Source organism: Taudactylus pleione, unplaced genomic scaffold (genome assembly GCF_031769625.1).
Source record: "Taudactylus pleione unplaced genomic scaffold, aTauple2 ptg000015l, whole genome shotgun sequence".
In the NCBI taxonomy this organism is placed as follows: Eukaryota; Metazoa; Chordata; class Amphibia; order Anura; family Myobatrachidae; genus Taudactylus; species Taudactylus pleione.
The window spans coordinates 37,860,444-37,882,038 of record NW_028284417.1 but is presented as its reverse complement, the minus strand read 5'-3'; the positions used below and the strand labels follow the sequence as shown (position 1 = coordinate 37,882,038).

The 21,595-nt window shown below is 43.0% G+C and overlaps 1 protein-coding gene across 2 annotated transcripts in view; it reads left to right on the top strand.

Moving 5' to 3' along the window:
• ASCC3 (activating signal cointegrator 1 complex subunit 3) overlaps nt 1-21,595 on the top strand; it is an 884,679-nt gene that overhangs the window by 396,262 nt on the left and 466,822 nt on the right. The gene's annotated exons all lie outside the window — the stretch shown is intronic.

Sequence of the window (21,595 nt, the reverse complement as noted above, 5' to 3'; positions counted from 1 at the left end):
TTATATTGAGCACGCTCCTGGTGAGGTGGTGGATCTCTTTTTTTTCTAATGTGAATTTATTTTTGAATGTTCCTCTAGCCCGCCCGGCGTCATGGTTGCCATGACTACCGGACGTGGCGGAGTTGATGGCGTCACTAGCCGGGGACTCGGCGGCATCCAGATGTGGATTGCACCTTGACAAAAGTGTGTGCTGATTTTTGAACTTTCATGTGCCTCTGAGTGCCGCTGCTTGTTTGTATTGTTTAGCTGTGGATTAAGTTCCAGAGGGCACCAGAGCAAGGAACAATAATTGTGGAGAGTGCCGGTCCAAACTTATGAATAGTGTAGTCTGGGGGGCGGAGCTTGTGAGTGTGAGTGACAGGCTCAGTCAGGACCCCGAATATGGAGAGAGCTGAAGGGAGGAGCGGCCACCACACTGCCTGCACGGATCTGCAAGGGAGTTCAGGTCTCAGGTGAGAGTGCTGGAGCCGGAGGATGGCTGCTGGCAGTCTGTGACAGGAAAACATTTTTTTCCTGTCACAACCTGGAGCTGCAGCTCCATCCGTCCCATTGTTAATCCGGCCCTGGTGTGAGCGCGAAGTGATCGGAAATAATCAAACATTATCAATGTGTGATTGTGCTGCTCTCTTACATTCCAAATTGTCAACAAGTTTCCTGAAAGCTCCAGTTAGTCAAAAATGGGCAAAAAGAACTGTGAGTTAAGTGTGGAAACACGTGCTCAATTCACTGTTTTGAGGGAAGAAGGTTTTTCTTTGCAGCAAATCCACATATGCTGTTTTTTAGACATGTGCTGTTTTTTGCAAGATTGTTGCCCTGGTGGTGGTCTTGATAAAGGTCATGTCTGACCGAAACGTCGACATATGTAAGCAATAAATCAACTTTTGCCTGTTGAAATGCTCTGATGAGTACCACTTTTCCTACCTATTGACTGTATTATTCTGGATCAGATCTCTGCTCCAGAGGGAGCACCCCAACAAGCTGCCTATGATGAGGATGTGAGTGCAGACACTCTCCTGGATATATATACTGTATATATATATATATATATATATATATTAATACTTGCCCAGGTGCCCTCCAGAGAAACCCAGTACTCCAATGTACAATGGGATATAGGCGGCACTCCAATGTAATGTTCATGAATAGACGACAAGCTGTGTCAGTATTCAAAGTTTCGGTCTTGCAACCTTTATAAAAACTATATATATTTATATATGTTGTGGATGATAATGGTCGCCAGACACTATGTAACACCTAAGATGCTCTAAATCAGGGGTCAGGGAACTTTTTTACCTTTTACCCCAAAATATATTTAGATACGCAGACGTTACCCCCTTGATTTGAAAGGAAAGAAATCATATAGTAGTGCCTCCATAGTTATGCCCCTTGAGTAGTGCCCCCATATTTATGCCCATGTAGTAGTGCCCCCATAGTTATACCCCTGTAGTAGTGCCCCCATATAATGCCCCTGTAGTAGTGCCCCCATATTTATGCCCATGTAGTAGTGCCCCCATAGTTATACCCCTGTAGTAGTGCACCCATAGTTATGCCCCTGTAGTAGTGCCCCCATATAATGCCCCTGTAGCAGTGCCCCCATATAACGCCCCTGTAGTGCCGCTTGTACAAAAAAACACTTACCTTAATCCCCGCTCCTGCATCCGCCGCCGTCCTGTCTGCCCGGCTGCTCATCAGAACTATGGGAGAGACGTCATGACGTCTCTCCCATAGTGCGCATGGAGAGAGGCGGAAGCTGGAGTTCAGAAGAGAACTCCAGCCTCCGGCTAACGCGGCGCTGCAAGGAAGGAACATGGTAATAACATCTCAGCGGGCGTCCGGCTTAGAGCCTCCCTGCGGCACAGCCGGGGGTAATGGACGGACATCCGGGCATGCATAGAGTGATTCATATGCATGTCCGGCTGTCCGTCCATTATCCCCAGTAATTTAATTTTTACCCCATGTGGGGTAATTGACCCCTGTTCCCCGACCACTGCTCTAAATACTCTTCAGCAGATGTAAGTGAAAAAATAGGATGTATTAAACAAAACAACATTTGTGAGTGACACAAATGTAGGTATAACTATATATATAATATGTCTTTCAGATGTATCGGCATCTTTCAGTTATATCGGCATCGGCTGTGCTGCAAGGCTGACCCGATATGTCTGTGAATAATGTTGTTTACATACATGAACAATATCAGAAACATGCAAGTGCACACTCTAACTATGCTAAATCTAATAATACTTCTGCTAAATTGCATCCAAGAGGTTCTTAGCAAATGATGGCCATAATTATGGGCTTGCCCACCATATCCAGGTGACCTCCATCAGACAGGGAGTGTGCACTTGCCTTTGTTTCTGATTTTCTGCTTGCAGCATTACAAGTCTCAGCAGGTAGCACCTCATATTGAGCCTGATTCAGACCCGCTCGGAAGCGCTATGCGCGAGCCCCGGACTGAGTGAGAAATCACTCGCTCCAACGCTCGCATCCAAAAGGGGCGGCTGTCGATGTTGATCGACAGCTCGCCCCATTTGGTAGGTGGGTCGGGGGTGGCTGAACAAACGGATGAGTTCCCAAAGGAAAGCCTGCTGTTTGGGGGCGGCCCCACTGACATCACGAGTGATGTCAGTGGTGAGCTTCCCGCTCTATTAGAGCCGGAAGCTCACTGGGGCTTGCGGCAGACGAGAACTTACCACAAGGGTCTTGTCGCAAGCCCCGATGGTCGCGACCATTACCTGGCCGCTCGCTAAAGCTGTGGGTGGTCACCCACAGCTTAGCGAGCGGCCAGAAGGCCGGTCAAAAAAATAAAATAAAACACCCTTCAGACCTGCGAGCTGCCTCCGGTAGTGAGCGGGTCTGAATCAGGACCATTATGCTTAGGGTGTCTAATCTAGGGCCCCTCCCCCTATGTATACATGAACAATATATCAACAAGTGTGTAACCAACGTCACCATTCCATTCTGCTAACAGAAAAACTTCATTTCTGTACACTGTCTCTTCACTACTAATCATTCTGACAACAATGTCATCTGCAAATTTGATCATTTTAACAGAACTAGACATTGGTGCACAATCATAAGTAAACAGAGAAGACAACAAAGGACTTATACTGTAATGCACTTCTTGGCACACCCGTGCTTATAATCATTTGGTACTTTAGCCTTATCATTTTTGGGGACAGGGGTAATATTTTTTGATTTGAAACATTTTGGGGCAATACATTTGGCAATTGACAGATTAAAGATCATTGCAAAGATCCCTGTTCGTTGATCCTATTATTCCTTAGTAACTTTTCCCTGAATCATGTCTGGACCAATCACGGCTCGCGACATCGACCCGCCCCCTTGGCTGGCTTATATAAGGCAGCAGCATGGCAATCCGACGGCTGGGAGGGAGCCATGAAGAGCTCCTAAAGAAAGAAGACACCGGAAGAGGTAGTGGGTGGTGGCCATGCAAAAGCTGCCAACCACTAGGTGTAAGTGGGTGGTGGCCATGCAAAAGGCTGCCAACCACTAGGTGAAGAGGACACCAGAAGCTATGGGGGAGGGTGCAGCATTCCAATAGAGCTAATTGGTTGCCACTCCTCAGACGAAGACGCCGAAGCCCTGGCAGGTTGGTGCCCGCCAGATGTAGACGCCAAAGCCCTGGGTGGGCTGCAATCACACAAGGCTTAAAAGCCGCCATTCCCCAGGGGAAGATGCCGAAGCTCTGGCGGGTTGGCGCCTGCCAGGTGAAGATACCAAAGCCCTGGTGGCATGGCCCCTGCAGGTGAAGATGACGAAGCCCTGGGGCGGTGGCGGCCATGGAAAAGAGCTTAGAGGCTGCCGTTCACCAGGTGAAGATGCTGTAAAATAAACTATTACAATATTAAAGTGTATTGTGTGGTTTTTTTATATATATATATTTTCTTTACAGGTGCCAGCGAGCCCGTAATGCCCTGCATGATAGTACTTGTGGTTCTCCCAGTACCAGCATGCAGAGGAGGCTTGCTGGGACCTGAGATTCACCTGCAAAGAAAAATATATCTTTATACACCAGACTTTACACAATCAATCTGGCACCCACCGCCCATGGGTGCCGGGGATAGCCACGGGATATCATCCGAGGTCTGGGGTGCCCTGGAGAGGGGGACCTCTTTATTGGGAGGGTCCCCAGGGGTCCCCAGCCTTGGCTGACTAGCGGTCAGGGTTAGTGCTTTGGTTGGGGGACCCGGTGGAAGGGTTTCCCTGGCTGTGGCATTATCCCCTGCTAGAAAGAGCTTGGTGCTGGTTATAGAAAATACAGGGAATCACTTTGTTTTTTGTCCCCTGTATTTCCAAAACCGGGACCGGCAGAGAAAAGCCCGGGGCTGGTTGTGCTTGAAAGGGAAGGGGGGGGGATATCCTTTCTTTATTTTACACATATTCAATTTTCAACATGGATGCATACATCTGTGTCTTAATGATTTTATTTTCTCAGGTGCATGCCCAGCACCAGTGAGCCCTTTTGTTGCCCGCTGATTCCCCTGGGCACTGCCCCACTGCTGCCACTGATCTGCACCCCCACTGCAGACGCTGCCCTACACTCCTGCAGCCCGCCCCTGCAGCCGTCTTTCCCTCTGCACCCCCAAAATGCCTCCTGTGTCCCGGCCTTCATCCACCTGCGCTAGTGTACCATTTTGTTGCCCTTCTCCCCTGCATGTGGCTCGGTTTGCCAAACCCTGATAATTAATATATTTAAAAAAATACAATGAAATTCCATAGACAAAAAAACCTTACGGTTTTACATGTCCCATTAAAGCTTCTTAGACATGATCTGCAATTTCACAAAACCTACTGAACTTTCAAGATTGACGCCTTAATGGACGTGTTCCTTGTGCAATACAGATATGGTATGCCATAACACCCTGTGGTTAACTGCATATTCAGCACTCTCACAGAGTGAGATTGTTGTCACTCACAAAATGGTGGAGCTGCTAATTCACAGAATTGTGTGCTTATTGGAATACACACATGCAGTCTATGCAACTGTGGTCTGAGAAGAAGATAGAGCTGCACATATAGGATAAGAGTGGGGTGTATGGGGGGAGGAGACACCGGTGTGGATGGGGCAGACAAACACGTGGAGAGGGAGGAAATTAAGCAGTACAGATAGGGAGGGGCCAAAGATACAGATGGGTGGAAACATTGGCACAGTTTGGGGGGACAGCGACATGGATGGAGGGTACAGAGTGGCATGGATGCGGGATGATAGCAGTGCAGATGGATAAAGACAGATTGGTGCGGATGAGGAATGCAGACTAGCAGAATGGGAGAACACACAATAGCAGGAATTGTGGAAGACAGATTGGTGTGAATGGGTGGGAAGAGAGAATGGTGCGGGTGGTGGGGACAGAGTGGTGCAGATGGAGGATGAAAGAGTGGCATAAATGAGGGGAAGACAGAACGGCGTGGCTAGGGGGAAGGCAGTGGTGCAGATGGAAGGAAACAGTGGCACGGATGCAGAAAGACAGGGTGGTGCAGATGGGTCAAGACATAATGGTTTGGATGAGGGTATGCAGACTAGCACAGTTGGGAGACCACACAGCAGTAGGGATTGGGGAAGATATAGCAGCATAAAGGCGTATAGGGGAAGAAAGTGTACATGCATAGACAGAGTATGATAGTTTTAGCAATTGGGGAGCTGAATGTATGTTCTGAATAAGATGGATGTATGGAGTGAAAAGGATATTGGAACTCAGTGGGATTGTTGTGGTGACCGAATGGGAAGATTGTAGACATCGAGTGGAATGTGTGTTCCACATAACTGCTCATACCTCAATTGCATAGACTGCATGTGTGTATTCCAATGAGCCTACAATTCTGTGAATTAGCAGCTCCATTGTGAGTGACAACAACCTCACTCTGTGAGAGTGCTGAATCTGCCGTTAACCACAGGGTGGGATTGCATACCATATCTGTATTGCGCAAGGAACATGTCTTAATGATCTGAATTTCATTGCTTTTTTAAGTTTGAGTTGCAGAAATTCTGTAGGTTTTGTGAAATTTCAGATCATGTCTAAGAAGTCTTAATAGGACATGTGAAACCGTAAGGTTTTTTTGTCTATGGAATATATATTTTGAGAGATGATTAGCTCAGAACTCACTGGGATCAGTGGTTCATTGGAGTGTTTTTGGGTAATGTTCATTCAAAGCAATCACTCTAGCGTGTTATTAAAGGTGATTAAGAATAAATGTAGAGTAAGTATGCAATGTATTTCCATGAATTTCTAGAACCAGTTGTGTTAAAATAAGATGGGGAAAACATTTCTTTAAGTATCATTTATTTATTTTCTATAAACTTTCAAAATAATAGGCTGAAACCGTGTACAGGCATGGCTGCAGCAATACTCCATATGATGTTCAGAAATTACATTGTGCAGTCAGATTTTGTAACCATACTTGCCAATTTTTTTGAGCTCCTCTCTGGGAGAAGCCCAGAGAGGAGTTGCTGCTGGCCACTGAGGGAGTGAGTCTGGGTGCTATGTGCCATTAAGCTTAAAAAAATGGAGTGGGGCCACACTAATCTAGAATTGTGTCATATTGGGACCCCTCCACATATACGCATTTCCTGGCATTATACTCCCTAACCTGCAGCCCACTTCACTAGGAAGTTTGAGGGACTACAAAAAAAATTGGGACTCTACCAGACGTTCTCTCTACCGAGAGAGTCTGTGAGTATGTTATAAACTTTAACATATTATTAAACAGTGCTGTTAGTGAATTAATGGAAATATATGCTGCATAACACTGCAGTTTATTTAAAAGTTTGTTTATGGTGTTGTTTAGCAGATGTTACAAACACAACATTTAAGAAAACAAAGATTTTCAAACATATGAGATTATTTTATTGTTTTTAGATTTGTTTTCATTGCTTAGAAAAGCCAAATAAAGTAAGTATTTTGTACTACATGAACAGTGAATGTTAGTGCTTCTAGTAAAAAAGCCACTTTAGCCTAATCGGAAATTTTAATTCTATGTTCCAATGTTAGACGCAGCAGTATTTAGTGAACTAATCCCATAGCTACAGTACATTATTTTTGTTCTAAAAATTTTTTTATTTATAACTGGAGTTATTGCGTCCTCAGGGATGACTGCCTTGGCAAGGGAACCTTAAAAATGATAAATAGCAGTTCATCTCCCACCACTTTTAGCTCTTTGGTTGTAATCCATCAGGCAGACATGACTGTATTTACTTTTGGTTTCCCAAAGTGCTAGAATATTTTCAGTGAATGTGTATATATGTGGGGAACTTTATTCAGACATGGCATCCTGTGCCATAGTCGCCTGACTTAGTGTTAGTTTTATCAAGATAAATAATATATCGAGTATTAGGGTTTCCTTAGCTGTATTGCCAAGAACCACTACCAGTAGAGAGGAATGACATCTAACCCTACTATTATAATTTCTTTCTGTAAACTTATTTTGTAAACTGTGTAATGCATGCAGGACCGCTGAGACTTCTGGCAGGCCTTGGTGCTGTGGGATGTGGTCACAGGGCTGTGGCTATGCCCAATTATTCATTATTTACCTATATTGCACTGCCGTAGCGAAGTGCAAACTGGAGGGAAGGGGGAATGGTTCTGCCTCCCCAACACTCCTAGACCAATACAGAACAAACGTCTGTGTTGTACATACCCACCTCCACCTCTCTGCATCCCTGAGTGCATGGTTTATATAACTTTGCGAATTGTTTGGAATATAAACATTTTCCGGATTGTTTTAAACATTGTTATTACATATTGTATAATTTGAAGTTTCATACTCTTTAAAAAACGAAACAAAAATTTACAGTAAAGTCTTCTTACCTTAGTATTTTTTCATTGGAGATGACAGTGGGTTGAATTTATTATTAGTATATAATGAAAATGTATTAATATACCCAGCAGTGTCGGATTTTACGTAGGGTCTGCAGCAACCCGAGTAAAATCCACCTTCAGCAGGGACTATCTAGCAGTTATAGTAACTCCCATAGGAAGTGCTTCATGCTAATCAAAGCTGAACAGGAAGTCCCAGGGGGAGGTGTTTTCTGCCTCTTGGCCTGACAGTGCGGAGTGCAATTAGCAAAGAGCAATAGCCATGGGATTCCACTCCCCTGCTATAATTTTAGCCCCTTACCAGCTTCTAGGGGCTGCAGCCGAGGCGGGCTCTAGAAGCAGGCCAGTGTGCTAATTTGTGCGCATGCTCAGGATTGCGATCCTTTTGAACCTGTGCATGCACACACCTCCAACCAGTTGCACCCTGACGAAAATGCTAGAATAGAGCATTGAACGTTGGTCTAACTAAAGACTGAGTCTCATTCTTTTTGAGTGCCGCCGACTGGATAATATATTTTATATATATTTATATATATATATATATATATATATATATGACAATATAGCTGACCACAAGCGCCTCCTAGTGCATATACAGTGAACCAATTAAACCTGTGCAAATCTCGCAACCTGTGCAAAAACAATTTTTTGTGTTTATATCCTTGTCCTTATCCAGGACCGTGACATACAAGTGACTTTGTGGAATAAATACAACCGTGTAATATATATGAATAAATATATATAAAACTGCATAAATAATGTGCATAAAATTTTTTTAATTAAATAAAACAATTCATAGACAACACACAATGACATAAATACACAGAAATAATGGATAAAAAGCTAGTACTAAAAGACAATAAATAGCGATTTTTAGTGAAAAATAAATATATATTTTCTAAAATAAATCGGATTTATAGCTTATCTTTTCCAGCAGTATTTTGGGAAGAGTTCATAAAGTGCAAGGTCAGGGACCCGCTTGTGGTCAGCTATATTGTCATATTGTTTCCTGTACCAAGGTGGCCTAGCCATGGCCACCATTTTTTGTTGACCAAGCAGACACCTTATACTTATCAAGGGAGTGCTACATATACAAATAGTATATGTATATATATATATATATGTATAATATTTCTATTATATTTCTATTAGATTTACCAATAAAAAAACAAAAAACACACACTTGTGAAAGGTATTTCACGTTAAACAGAGTGGACAAATTTGGCGCTGTTTTCTTCTATTGATTTATATATATATATATACATATAAAATCACAGAAAGCCTGGCGCTCCCAATTACACACGAAAAAGGTAGCTGCTGCCGGTGCCCTCACAGATTCTTAGGATACAAAATGCCAAGGTGCGGCTCTCACGGCATAGATTCAATAAGCAGACGATAGGTAGCGTTTATGTATCAACGTTTCATTTCCTTGCTGATAAAAGTTCAACATAGGAATACTTTTTCTCTTTTTGTTTGATAAAAGTTCAGCAAGGAACTGAAACGTTGATACATAAACGCTACCTATCGTCTGTTTATTGAATCTATGCCGTGGGTGCCGAACCTTGGCATTTTCTAATTTTATGTATATATATCTTATTTTTATTATTATTATTTGTTTTACATGAGTTCATTAGGTTTGAGATGTGCATCCATTCAGCTACAAGAGCATTATGTTAATGATTGTCGTTAAGGCTTGGCTCTCAGTTCGACCATATTAAACTCGGCAAAGCCATTTTTTGATGGACCTTTATTGGTGCTTGAGGACATTTTTATACAGAAAATGTAAAGGACTTTCCCTAAACTGTTGCCACAAAGTTGGAAGCACACCTCTCTATATTGTCTTTGCATGCTTTAAGATGATTTCCCTTTACTGGACAAGTGAAATCATGCAAACCAACTCCATACCATTATTCCTCCTCCACTATTTTTTGCAGTTGGCAGTACATATTGTAGGAAGTTTTCTCATGGCATCCACCAAACCCAGGTAAATTTGCCAGACTCCCAGATGGTGAAGAATAATTGTCTTTAGAGAACACGTTTGCACATCAACAGAGTCCATACCACCCTACAATTGTGTCCTTTTTGCACTATTGTTGCATTTGTGCCAAACAGCCCTTCTTGGCGCATCAGGTCCTGTGCAACAAAACCCGCTTCATAAGACTGCACTGAATTATTTGATATGAGACACCTGTATATCTGTGTGCGAAAGAGTCTGAATCTGTATATGAGGTGGTATGATGCAGCCTCAGAGGCTTTTTTTTTATAACACCATGCTCCGTTGTACAGATTCAGACTGTTGCACACAGATATTACCGGAGTTTACCTGAATGTTGGAGCATCATATGACTCTGCCAGAAGTGATGGACACATGACTGCCGTGACCCGGAAGCCACACTGGAGCCACTGCAGCCTTTGTAAGCAGGTAAGTCACCGTTGGGCCACCAGGGACAATACAGATGAGGATATATGTAGAGGGTAAGTTCAGACGACCAATGGGAGACTGAGATAATGCAACAGGTAAGCTTTTTATTCCAGACTTGAAAAGGCAGAACCAGTGTAATGACTTCTTACATAAGGCAAATAGAGTTCAGGAGCAATAATACAGCTTATGTGAGACAGCAGTTCAAACAAGCAGAGTATTCCCAGCACATTCATGGTCCAGATTGTCCAGCATAGGGAGAGCTGCTAAAGGTGCAATCTCTCCCTCACATTTCCACTGACTAAAGCTGGCCATATACGCTTCAATTATCGGGGCGATCCGTCCGATATCCGCGGATTGACCCGATAATTGTAGCGTGTGGGGGTGCGACCGAGGGTTAAATATTGCTCGGTCGGGCATGCCGGATTGTCCAGCATGTCCGTCCAATGCGATATTTACCGGTAAACTGTCAGCCGCATCAGGCAGTGTATGCCCAGCCGCTGCCGACAGACAGACATTTCCTATGTTCCTTCCCATGGAAGGAACAGGGAACTGTTCCCTTCCCCCGGGGTGGAGCGCAGATGTCGGGCTAATACACTGTGAGAGAAATCTCACAGTGTATGCCGCGGACATCTGCGGCTGGCATGCTGCCAGACAAAATGTCTGTCGGTCTGACAGACATTTTATCTGGACGTGTATGCCCAACTTTACTAAACTTACCAGGTTTTTATACCTTAGCTGGTCTTAATTGAGGTAAGGGTGTGTTCCTCCCTAGCTACAGGGAGGTCAACCCTTTCCTCAGAATGTGGGAGAGACCCACCCTGTCTCATACCTCCCCCGTTAAAGGGCGAACCTAAATCACCCGCGGCGGTAGCCCGACTCTCCAGCCCAGTTCGCCCCCCAAAAATCTGCAGTCATATGTAGACGTCCTGGTCTGTCCCGGACTTCAAAAGAAAATGGCTGGAGAACCAGGTACCACCTAGTTACGTTAGAATTTTTCATAGACTGTAACCATTTTAACGGTGCATGATCAGTAACCACAGTAAATCTGGCCCCACAAAGATAATATCTCAATGACTCATGAGCCCATTTTATAGCGAGGCATTCTTTTCTATTACAGAATACCTAGGGGTAAATTTACTAAATTTGAGAGTGAGAGTTTTTAGAAGTGAGTTTTAGAAGAGATGTTGCCCATAGCAACCAATCAGATTCTAGCTATTATCTTCTAGAAGGTGCTAGTTAAATGTTAATTAGAATCTGGTTGCTATGGGCAACATCTCTTCTAAAACGCGCTTCTAAAAACTCTCACTTTATTAAATTTAACTTCTGGTCTCTTGTGGAAACAACTTTCTACTAAGATATAGAATAGGGTATTCAATGCCAACAAACTGTGACACAAAACTGCCCCCAAACCCACATCTGAGGCGTCCGTTTGTACGGCAAAAGGCTTGGTAAAATCTGGAGACTTCAAAACCGGACCTTTATTCAAAATATGTTTAATTTTGGTGAACGCAGACTGACAGTCCCTAGACCACTCTAGTTTATTTGGAGCAGAATTTTTCAAACGATCTGTTAAGGGAGCTGCTAAGGTAGAAATTGAGGCAAAAGCCTTCTGTAATAGCCTGCTAAACCCAAGATGGACCTTAACTCTTTCTTGGTAGTTGGAACTGGGTCATCAGCTAGTGCCTGTACCTTACTCACAAGGGGCTTCAGACACCCACTGCCCTCAACATACCCTAAGTACCTGGTTTAATTTTTACTTGGAACACATTTCTTCAAATTAGCAGTTTAAAACCTGCCTCTCTTAAAGACTGAAGAACAGCCCTAAGCCTATTAACATGGGCATTCCAATGCTGACTATATATGACAATATCGTCCAAGTATGCTGCAGCATAATTCTGATGAGGCCACCGCACCCGGTCCATTAACCTCTGAAAAGAGTCCAGGGCACCATGCAAGCCAAAAGGCATTGTTTTCCACTGAAAAAGGCCCAACAGAGTAGAAATAACAGTTTTCTTCCTAGCTTCCTCTGTCATCTCAATTTGCCAATATCATTTTCACCACTGCCTTCCCCCCAGCCTTGCCACTCTGTCTTCCCCTCGTCTGGCCACTCTTTCCTCCATTTGCATCTTCCACCTACACTACTCTGTCTTCCCTTCCATCCGCACCAATCTGACTTCCCCAATCCCTACTGTTGTGTGTTCTCCCATTTGTGCTAGTTTGTACTCTCTCATCCGCACCAATCTGTCTTTACCTATCTGCGCTGCTCTGTCTTTCCAGATCCATGCCTCTCTGTACTACTCCATAGACGTCACTCTGTCCCCTCAAACCGTGCTGCTCTGTCTCCCCCACATCTGCACTTCTCTCGTCACCCCATCTGCACCACTCTTTTCCTTCCATCTGCATCACTTTGCCGCCCTATCCGCCCCACTGTTTTCCACCCATCTGAATCACTTTGGTTTCCCCCCATCTGTACGGCTTTATCTTCCCCCTCTCCAAGTCTTTCTGTCTCCCCCATCTAATCCGCTCTGTCTCCTCCCCCCATCCACACCACTTTTTTACCATCTATGCAGCTTTATGTTCTGCTCAGACCTCAGTTGCATAGACTGCATGTGTGTATTCCAATGAGCACACAATTCTGTGAATTAGCAGCTCCACCAATTTGCGAGTGACCGCAATCTCACTCTGAGAGTGCTGAATCTGCAGTTAACAATATGGTGTCATGGCATACCATATCTGTATTACGCAAGGAACACGTCCATTAATAGGTTTTGTAAATTTTCAGATCATGTCTAAGCAGGCTTAATGGGACATGCAAAACCGTAAGTTTTTTTTGTCTATGGAATTTCATAGTTTTTTTTTAAATTTATTTAACTATCAGGGTTTGGATGAGCAAACCGGGCCACCTGCAGGGGAGAAGGGCAACATAATGGTACAATAGCGCAGGTGGAAGAGGGGACAGCACAACGGAGGTGGTTTGGGAGGTGCAGCGTGCGAGACGGCTGTAGGCATGCAGCGGTGGTGCAGTACAAAAGGGGCATCGGCGGGCAATAGAGGGCTCACTGGTAGTGCGCATGCAACTGAGAAAATCCAATCAATAAGTCACAGATGCACAAACACAGCAATGAGATCGATCTACGCATCTATGTTAAAATTGAATGTGTAAAATAAAAAAAGGTGCCCCCCCTCCCCAAAACACAACCAGCACCAGGCTTTTAACAGCCAGTCCTGGTTGTGTTTAAATACAGGGGAAAAAATTACGGAGGGGTCCCCTGTACTTAAGCACAACCAGCACCGGGCTAGTCAGAACCAGCCCTGGTTGTCAAAATATGGGGGACAAATGATGTAAGTGTCCCCCGTATTCAGCTCAACCAGCACTGGGCTCTGAGCCAGCCCTGGTTCTGGAAATACAGGGGGAAAAAATGCGTAGCGTCCCCCTGTATTTACCAGAACCAGCACCAGACTCTTTCTAGCGAGGGGGTGATGACACAGCCAGGGGTGCCCTTTTACCGAGCACCCCAGCTGAAGCATCACCCCTGACCGCTAGTCAGCTGAGGCTGGGGATCCCTGTGGAGCTGCGGACCCCCCCAATAAAGGGGTCTCCCTCTCAAGGGCACCCCATGCCCAGGCTGATAGCCCGGGGCTATCCCCAGCACCCCTGGGTGGTGGGTGCTGGGTTGATTGTGTTGTGCATATGAAAATATAAATAGTCTTTTGCAGTAGTAGGAAGGAAAGATGTGGTAGGCTCATCAAAAATGGCAATAGATAAATCTAGAAGCCGCTCACCAGGGAGGAGTGGCTAACCCCTTTGAAAACCTTATGGAAAAACAAAAACAATTGGGAGCGCTGAATGACACTAGTACTGTCTAAATTTAATATATGCAGATATAGTCATGAAATCACAAAAATACATATAATAAAATTCACATATTAAATAGGCCTTAAATAAAATTTATAGATGACAAAATGAAATATAAAATAAATGAAATCAAAAAATATGAAAGGAACCACTGTGGCCACAGAAAAACAGACAAGAAAAATTGGCATGCATAAAAAAGGGGGGATATTTCCCAATGAACAAATGTTAGTATAGATTTGTGAGTTTGATTGAGTTCAATTCATATATGTATCCACCTTATTCAGTTCTCTATAATCCTGGTTTCATGTGTGCAATAAGTGGGTCACAACTGTTCTCAATTAGTTAACTAGCATCTCCTGTTTAAAGTCCGGACTAAAGAGAAGGGCTATACCACTGAGGAAACAGCTGGAGATTACAGGCTGAGAAACGCGTTAGATTTTTTAACCCCCATCCGCTGATGCACCCGGGACTATCATCTACATCCCACTGAATCTTCAGCTGACCGCGGCTCCACCAGAGGATGAGACTGCCGATTTCCTAGCCAGCAGGCGGCATGCACTACAGCAGTCTGTGAACTCCACCGCTGCACCACGGTCGGCGTCTCTGGACACATGTCGGGCACTGAGGATTCTTTTGCTGGATGCTTTTAGGAGAGGCCTCCCCCAAGATCTACGCAGCAAAGCGGCAATACGGTACCAGTTTATTGGTTACACAGAGACTGTGTTAGCCACGATTTAGTGGACTCTGCAATATATCCCCAGACGTGACTTATATTAATGTTCAATCCCACTACAAATTGATTTTAATTTCGTGGAATAAGCCCATCATTTGGTGGCTGTGCACACTGATTTCATTTTTTATTATTTAAGTCAAATCCAACAGACTTTTTGATTCATTTCCATACAGTCCTGGATAAAGAGACAAAAAGATAAAAAGAAAAAACTCACATATCTATACTAACATTTATTCATTGGGAAATATCCCCGTTTTTTATGCATGCCGATTTTTTTGTCTGTTTTTCTGTGGCCACATATTTTTTTATTTAATTTATATTTATTTATTTTTTATTTCCTTTTCTAATTTTGCAGTAGTACTACAGGTCCCTGCAGGCATCCCCGCATACTGGCACTTGGAGAACCACAAGTACCAGCAGGCAGGGCATTAAGGAGTTGCTAGTACCTACAGTACCCCTGCAAAAGAAATATTAAAATAAAAAAAGACAATTTTTGAAAGTATTTTATTTTGCCGCACCTTCACTTGGGGGGCGGCAGCCTTTAAGCTCTTTTACATGGTTGCCGCTTCCCCCATGACTTCTATGGCGTCTTCACCTGGAGGGCGGGGGCCTTTAATCTCTTTTGCATGGCCACTGCCCATCCAGGATTCCCTGTGTCTTCTTGCTTCAGCTGGTCTTCTTTCCAGCTCCCCAGCTGACGGACTGAGTGGACGGCGCCTCACACTGGTTGTATATAAGCCAGCCGAGGGGGCGGGGAGATGACGTTGCGAGCCATGATTGGCTCACAGTGGCCATCTTTGAATTTCAAAAATGGCGCTGAGGCGCCATTTTTGAAAAGGGCATGCTCGTTTCTCACCATTGCAGTCAATGGTGAGAACAGCTCATTGGCTGAGAGGTGGAAGCCTCGCCTCTCTCAGCCAATGAGCGCAGAGCTGTCATTCGGGTAGTAGTGTTCTCAAAGAACACTACTAATGTACGAGGGTCCGCATATTTCAATTTTTTTTTTGCCAAGACACGGGATTGTATGAAGAGGACAGATCCACGCTTAGGAGGAGGTGAGTATGGAATTTTTATTACAGGTAATCAATAGGATTATCTACTGGAGAAGAGGACAGATTCTAGGGATACTAGGTGAGTACATGCGTGTGCATGTATGTTTTAATAAAATTTTACTTTTCTACGTTGTGTGTGTTCTGTGGTTTTTTAATATTGCTTTTGCTGTGGAACTACAGGTTCCAGCAGGCCCGTAATGCCCCGCCTGCAGATACTTGTGGTTCTCCAAGTACCAGCATTGCTGGAAACTGTAGTTCCACAGCAAAAGCCAATATTTTAACTCTTTACTTGCACCACACTTTACACACTCAACCCGGCACCCACTGCTCCAGCCTGGGCATGGGGTGCCCTGGAGAGGGGGACCCCTTTATTTCTGCTCTGTACCTCCAATAGCTTTTGAGGTGTAGCCCCTTAAACACCATGCCCCTTCCCCTCCGGAATTCTCTATCGGAGAATTGCAGTTTTTTAGATGCAGCCTGTGTCTATATGTATGTATGTATGTGTGTGTGTATATGTGTATATATATATATATATATATATATATATATATATATATTAGTGGTGAGTGGGTTTGTCTCTCACCTGAATTGCCCACATTACTGTGGGATCAGCTCCCTCCAGGGGTGGCTAGAATGTGTGCATTCTACAGTAGCAGTGGAGGTGTGGAACTCAGGGTTTTCACAGTTGCACAGGCCCAGCTGCAGCTCATCACTGAGAGACAGAAAGGGTTAAAACTCTTACACCCAGTGCTCTGGGCACTGATGCCGGCTAGTGGCCAGTTTAGTAGGCCAAAGTTTCCTTAGTGCTAGGGACTGATGAGATTGGCTGTGCTAGAGGAGCATGGTAGATTGTGGCTGCAGGCCATTGCAAGCAGACTGACCATTAAGCACTGGGAGTGGCTGGTACGTTTACTTTCATTGTTTATTTTTGTTATGTGCCTGTGTGTGCAGGTCTAAACCTATTTATGCTAAAGTGCAGTGTCTGCTGCCATTAAAGACACTGCTTTACCGAGTACCTGCCTGTCGTGAGTCCTTATTTCTACATCCCGAGTTACATTATGTATACAAAATCAATACCTCCTGTATGGCTGTATATGCCCAAATGGCGGCACTCATACATTTCAGTCAAATCAGTCTATTACAAAGATACTGTTCACATAAGTCAACATTTCAATGCCTCTTGAACCTTTTCATCAGGACATGTGAATGTGAGTGTAAAAAAAAGTGTCTTAGCAGAGGTGCTCATTAAGGAGGCGCTTAGGGCACTGGACTCTCCCGGTGGCTGGGGGCGTGGCGAAGAGGTGCACCATGTGATCCATATATTCCAGATATCGTCAGCCGGGTGCCGAGCAACCACTGATGCCATCCTGTAGCAAGTGGGGGAGATCTATGAATGTGTCAAAAGTGATGGCAGTGAAACAAGTGTAACAAATGCAATTAAAGATCGATTTAAAATTGATTCAATACAAAGATGGAGCTCCTTTCTCTCTGGTTGATATCTATTAGGCCATGAAGATATCTTAATGTTGATAATAAACCTGAGCCGCCAAAGCAGCTCTGACCTGTCATGGACCCCACAAGACCTCTAAAGGAGTCCTGTGGTATCTGGCGCCAAGACTTCAGCCTCAGATCCTTTACTCGTAAGTCCTGTAAGTTGCGAGCTGGGGCCTACATGGCTCGGAAATATTTTTCCAGCACTTCCCACAGATCTCTGGGGAATTTGGGGCCACGTTAACACCTTGAATTAATTGTCATGTTCCTTAAACCATTCCTTAACAATTCTTACAGTGTGGCAGGGCACATTATTCTGCTGAGAGGCGCCACTGCCATCAAGGAATACCGGTGCCAAGAAGTTGTGCACTTGGTCTCCCACAATATTTTGGTAAGTGGTATGTGTCAAAATAACATCCACATGAATGCCAGGACCCAAGGTTTCCCAGCAGAACATTGCCCAGAGCATCACACTGCCTCGGCTGGTTTGCCTTCTTCCTACAGTGCATCCTGGTGCCATCTCTTCCCCACGGAAAAGACGCACATGTACCTGGCCATCCACATTTTGTAAAATAAAATGTGATCCATTAGACCTGGCAACCGTCTTTCATTGCTCCATGGTCCAGTTCTGAGGCTAACGTGCCCATTGCAAGAACAGTTGGTGGTGGATTGGGGTCAGCATGAGTACTCTAACTGGTCTGTTGCTAGTACATATCAGCAAATTGTACTGCACTGTGTGTTCTGACACCTTTCTATTATAGCCAACATTAACTTTTTCAGCAATTTGTGCTACAGTAGCTCTTCTGTGGGATAGGACCAGATGGGCCTTGACTCCCCTTGAGCATCAATGAGCCTTGGTTGCCCATTACCATGTTGCAGGTTCACCAGCTGTCATTCCTTGGACCACTTTTAGTAGGTCCTAAACACTGCATACAGGGATCACCCCACAAGACCTGCTGCTTTAGAGATGTTCTAACTCAATCGTCTAGTCATCACAATGTGGCCCTTGTCAAAGTTGCTCTGATCCTTACACTTGCCCATTTTCCAGGAACTGAGTGTTTACTATATCCCATCGGTAAACCGTTCCCATTGTAACGAGGTACTCCATGTTATTCACTTCACCTCTCATTGGTTCTAATGTTGTGGATTGCTGTATATTTTTACATTTATTATGGTGTGTGTCGTTTTAATTTACATATAAAGATAGTTGGTGTGGTTTTTTTGGACAATGCATGAAGTTCTTTCCCAATGATGATCAAATGTATATTTTTGGTCAGCTGTTTTTGTAATAATTAAGACAATTGTCAAATGTTTTTTTTACTTTTTTGCCTAAGTTAAAATAAAAAATGGTTTGTTTGCTTGATATTTTCTGTTGTAATGTATAATATGCTTCATATGTAGTCATTAGGCACTGTTTAATTTGCCAAAAATTAACAACAATGGTCATTTTCACTATACACTATGGTGCATTATATTAGCTATGTCATTAGGCTTCTTAGAATGGGCAAGATATTCGCTAAGAATCATAGGCACGTCCAAAGAAACAACATGAGTTGCTTGGGTCATCACAACATTCTTATATAAGAATTAATAGAAATTGGATACATAGGAGCAGCATTAATTGTTGTGGTCATTAAATGTTTTGGCCAGTTCATGAAATGGAATTGACTCTACCCAGTGAGAATGAGAGGAGGGATTTTGAGCGAAGGAAAGCTAAATATGAGTATAATGGAAGAATGCAATCATGAGGTTTAATATAACCAAAAAAGATACAGTAGAGCCACTACAATCAGACCATTTGGGCCACGTGGGCTCATTGTATGCAACAAAAACAATTTCTTCACTTTTTGACTCAACAAGCATCAGTACTAGAAAATGATCAACTGGTTAGAGGATAAAAGCAGGGAATACAGAGAATGTTTTTATTTGTTACAGAACTTCATTAATAATGTTTTACTATTTACTATACAAATTAACATCTCTTTTATGTTCATGAGTAAAGCAGTCTTTTGTGATTTAAGATAAGACTAAGAGCATGAGCCATAAATGGTAGAGGTGTCTAGTATTGATGAGATTCTGGTCGGGATGCTGCTGTCGGTATTTATTTTACAGCAATAAAAAATATATATTTATAAGTTGAATTCTAATGCAGTTTAATATATGGAGTGCCACTTCCACAAAAAGGGGCTATATATAATAATCAAAATAATAAAATAGTAATAATAGAGTTTAATGATATAACATTAATTTTGGGAATACTACAAAATTAGACTCTTGCAACTGGTAAACTTCCACACGGTCCACCGAGGCTCACGTGATCTTTCTTGTCTTAATCATGTTGGCTGTCTGAGCGTGAGTGCAGTGGTACAGTGTTGCCAGATGGGTGGTTTCTCCAAATTTGGAGGTTTTTAAAAACCTTGGTAAGAATTCTGGAGATAACTTTTCTTTGCGTTTTTTTTGGGGTGGGAGCAAAATATATATGGGGGCACCAAAATCTTTTAAGTGCTAAGGGCTTCTAAAGGTCTTAATACGGCCATGTGTAATTTTTAATCTCAATTCTTGTTTCATATCTTTATTCACATGAACATTATGCATATTTGACTGCATGTATAATTTTTGTTTCTGCATTTTTTAATTGTTAGTCTCTCATTACCCTTTGATACTGAAATACAATCCTATTCTGAGACAGAATAATAATATTGTTAGTACAGAATCTGAAAACGTACATTATATAGAGAATTACAATATTACAGGTCTCTGATCATTGTACTAAGTATCTCTCACCATTTGAAACACATGGTGATTAGTTATTACATGAAGCCAACCATATCAAACTCACGCTCTCCCAAAGGTCATGTTATGGAATATGAAAGGTTTAGGGGACCGGATTACCAGAGAGGGGTGTGACTAGGAGATGTGGTCGGGGTGGTGGTCAAAACTGCAATAGGTTTACAACAATTGTGACTGGTTTAATGCCATTTTCTTACCACTCTAATAAAGAGTCATCCATGCCGCTTTTATGTCAGCCTCCTCATGCCTCTATGTATGCCTCAGAATGCAGTCAATATACCAACATTTTTCAGAATCCCAGCGCCAGCATCCCGACCGCCGGAATCTCGAAGGTAGGTAGCAGGGTTGGGGGCAGGGTTTAGGCCCTAGGAGTAGGGTTAGGCATTAAATGGGGAGGTTTAGAGTGCTGGGTGGGGATGTTAGGTTTAGGCCCTGGGGGGGAGGTTAGGGTCAGGCACCAAGGAAGGTTAGAACACTGACTGATAAGTTTCGACATACTAACCCTGTCGGGATACCGACCACTGGGATCCCGTGCCCATCCAATATGACTTACAATCCCCTAATGCCCATATATTCCAGCCCAGAGCATATATATATATATATATATATATATATATAATAACACTATTATGTGTATAAATAAGAGACACTGGACTGAGCACTACTGCAGATTTGAGATTATTTTATGTGATTTTTCTTTGTTTTTTCTTGTGATTTTTCTTTGTGAATTTTGCTTATTTTATATTTTGCTGTGTTTTAGGTAACAATAATAAAGGTTATGTTTTAATATATTGTGAGACAGTGTGCACTCATATGGGATTCTTTTGCCTTTTTCTTCTTTTGTGATGTGAATATTGATCTGTCCCGGGGTAGCACCCCTATAATAATAAGTATTGATAAGATTTGAAAATCAAGGTGATATTTGAAATAGGGTGGTCTTATAAATATATTTTCTTGATGAAACTCTTTTCCCCTTCCCTTTTCCCTCTTTGATTATATAAATGAATGTTACTGAATCCCTTATCTTATTCAGTATCATGTTTGTCTGCTCTAAAAGCTTAACATAAAACAAAAATGTGAAAGGATGTATTATCAAAAACGATTTGAAATAGTGTACCCCATACTATAAAATAAAAAGGCTTTAAGATGTCACCAAGGAGTTGTGAGGCTATATTTATACGTTATGGACTTACTCCTTTTCCTACAGGTCACGGAACTATGAAGTGACCTCTAATATCTTTATGGTATATGGTAGAGGTTCATTATTTGATATTATAGAATAGAATGTGCAGGTTTCTTGACGGAGGTGTCATTGACGGCAATTCGCCTCCTTCGCAGCTAATTTAATTTACCTCTCAGAACTTTAGTTCCTTTAGAGAGGATGCATATTTTCTCTGGTAAAAAAATTTCCTATAC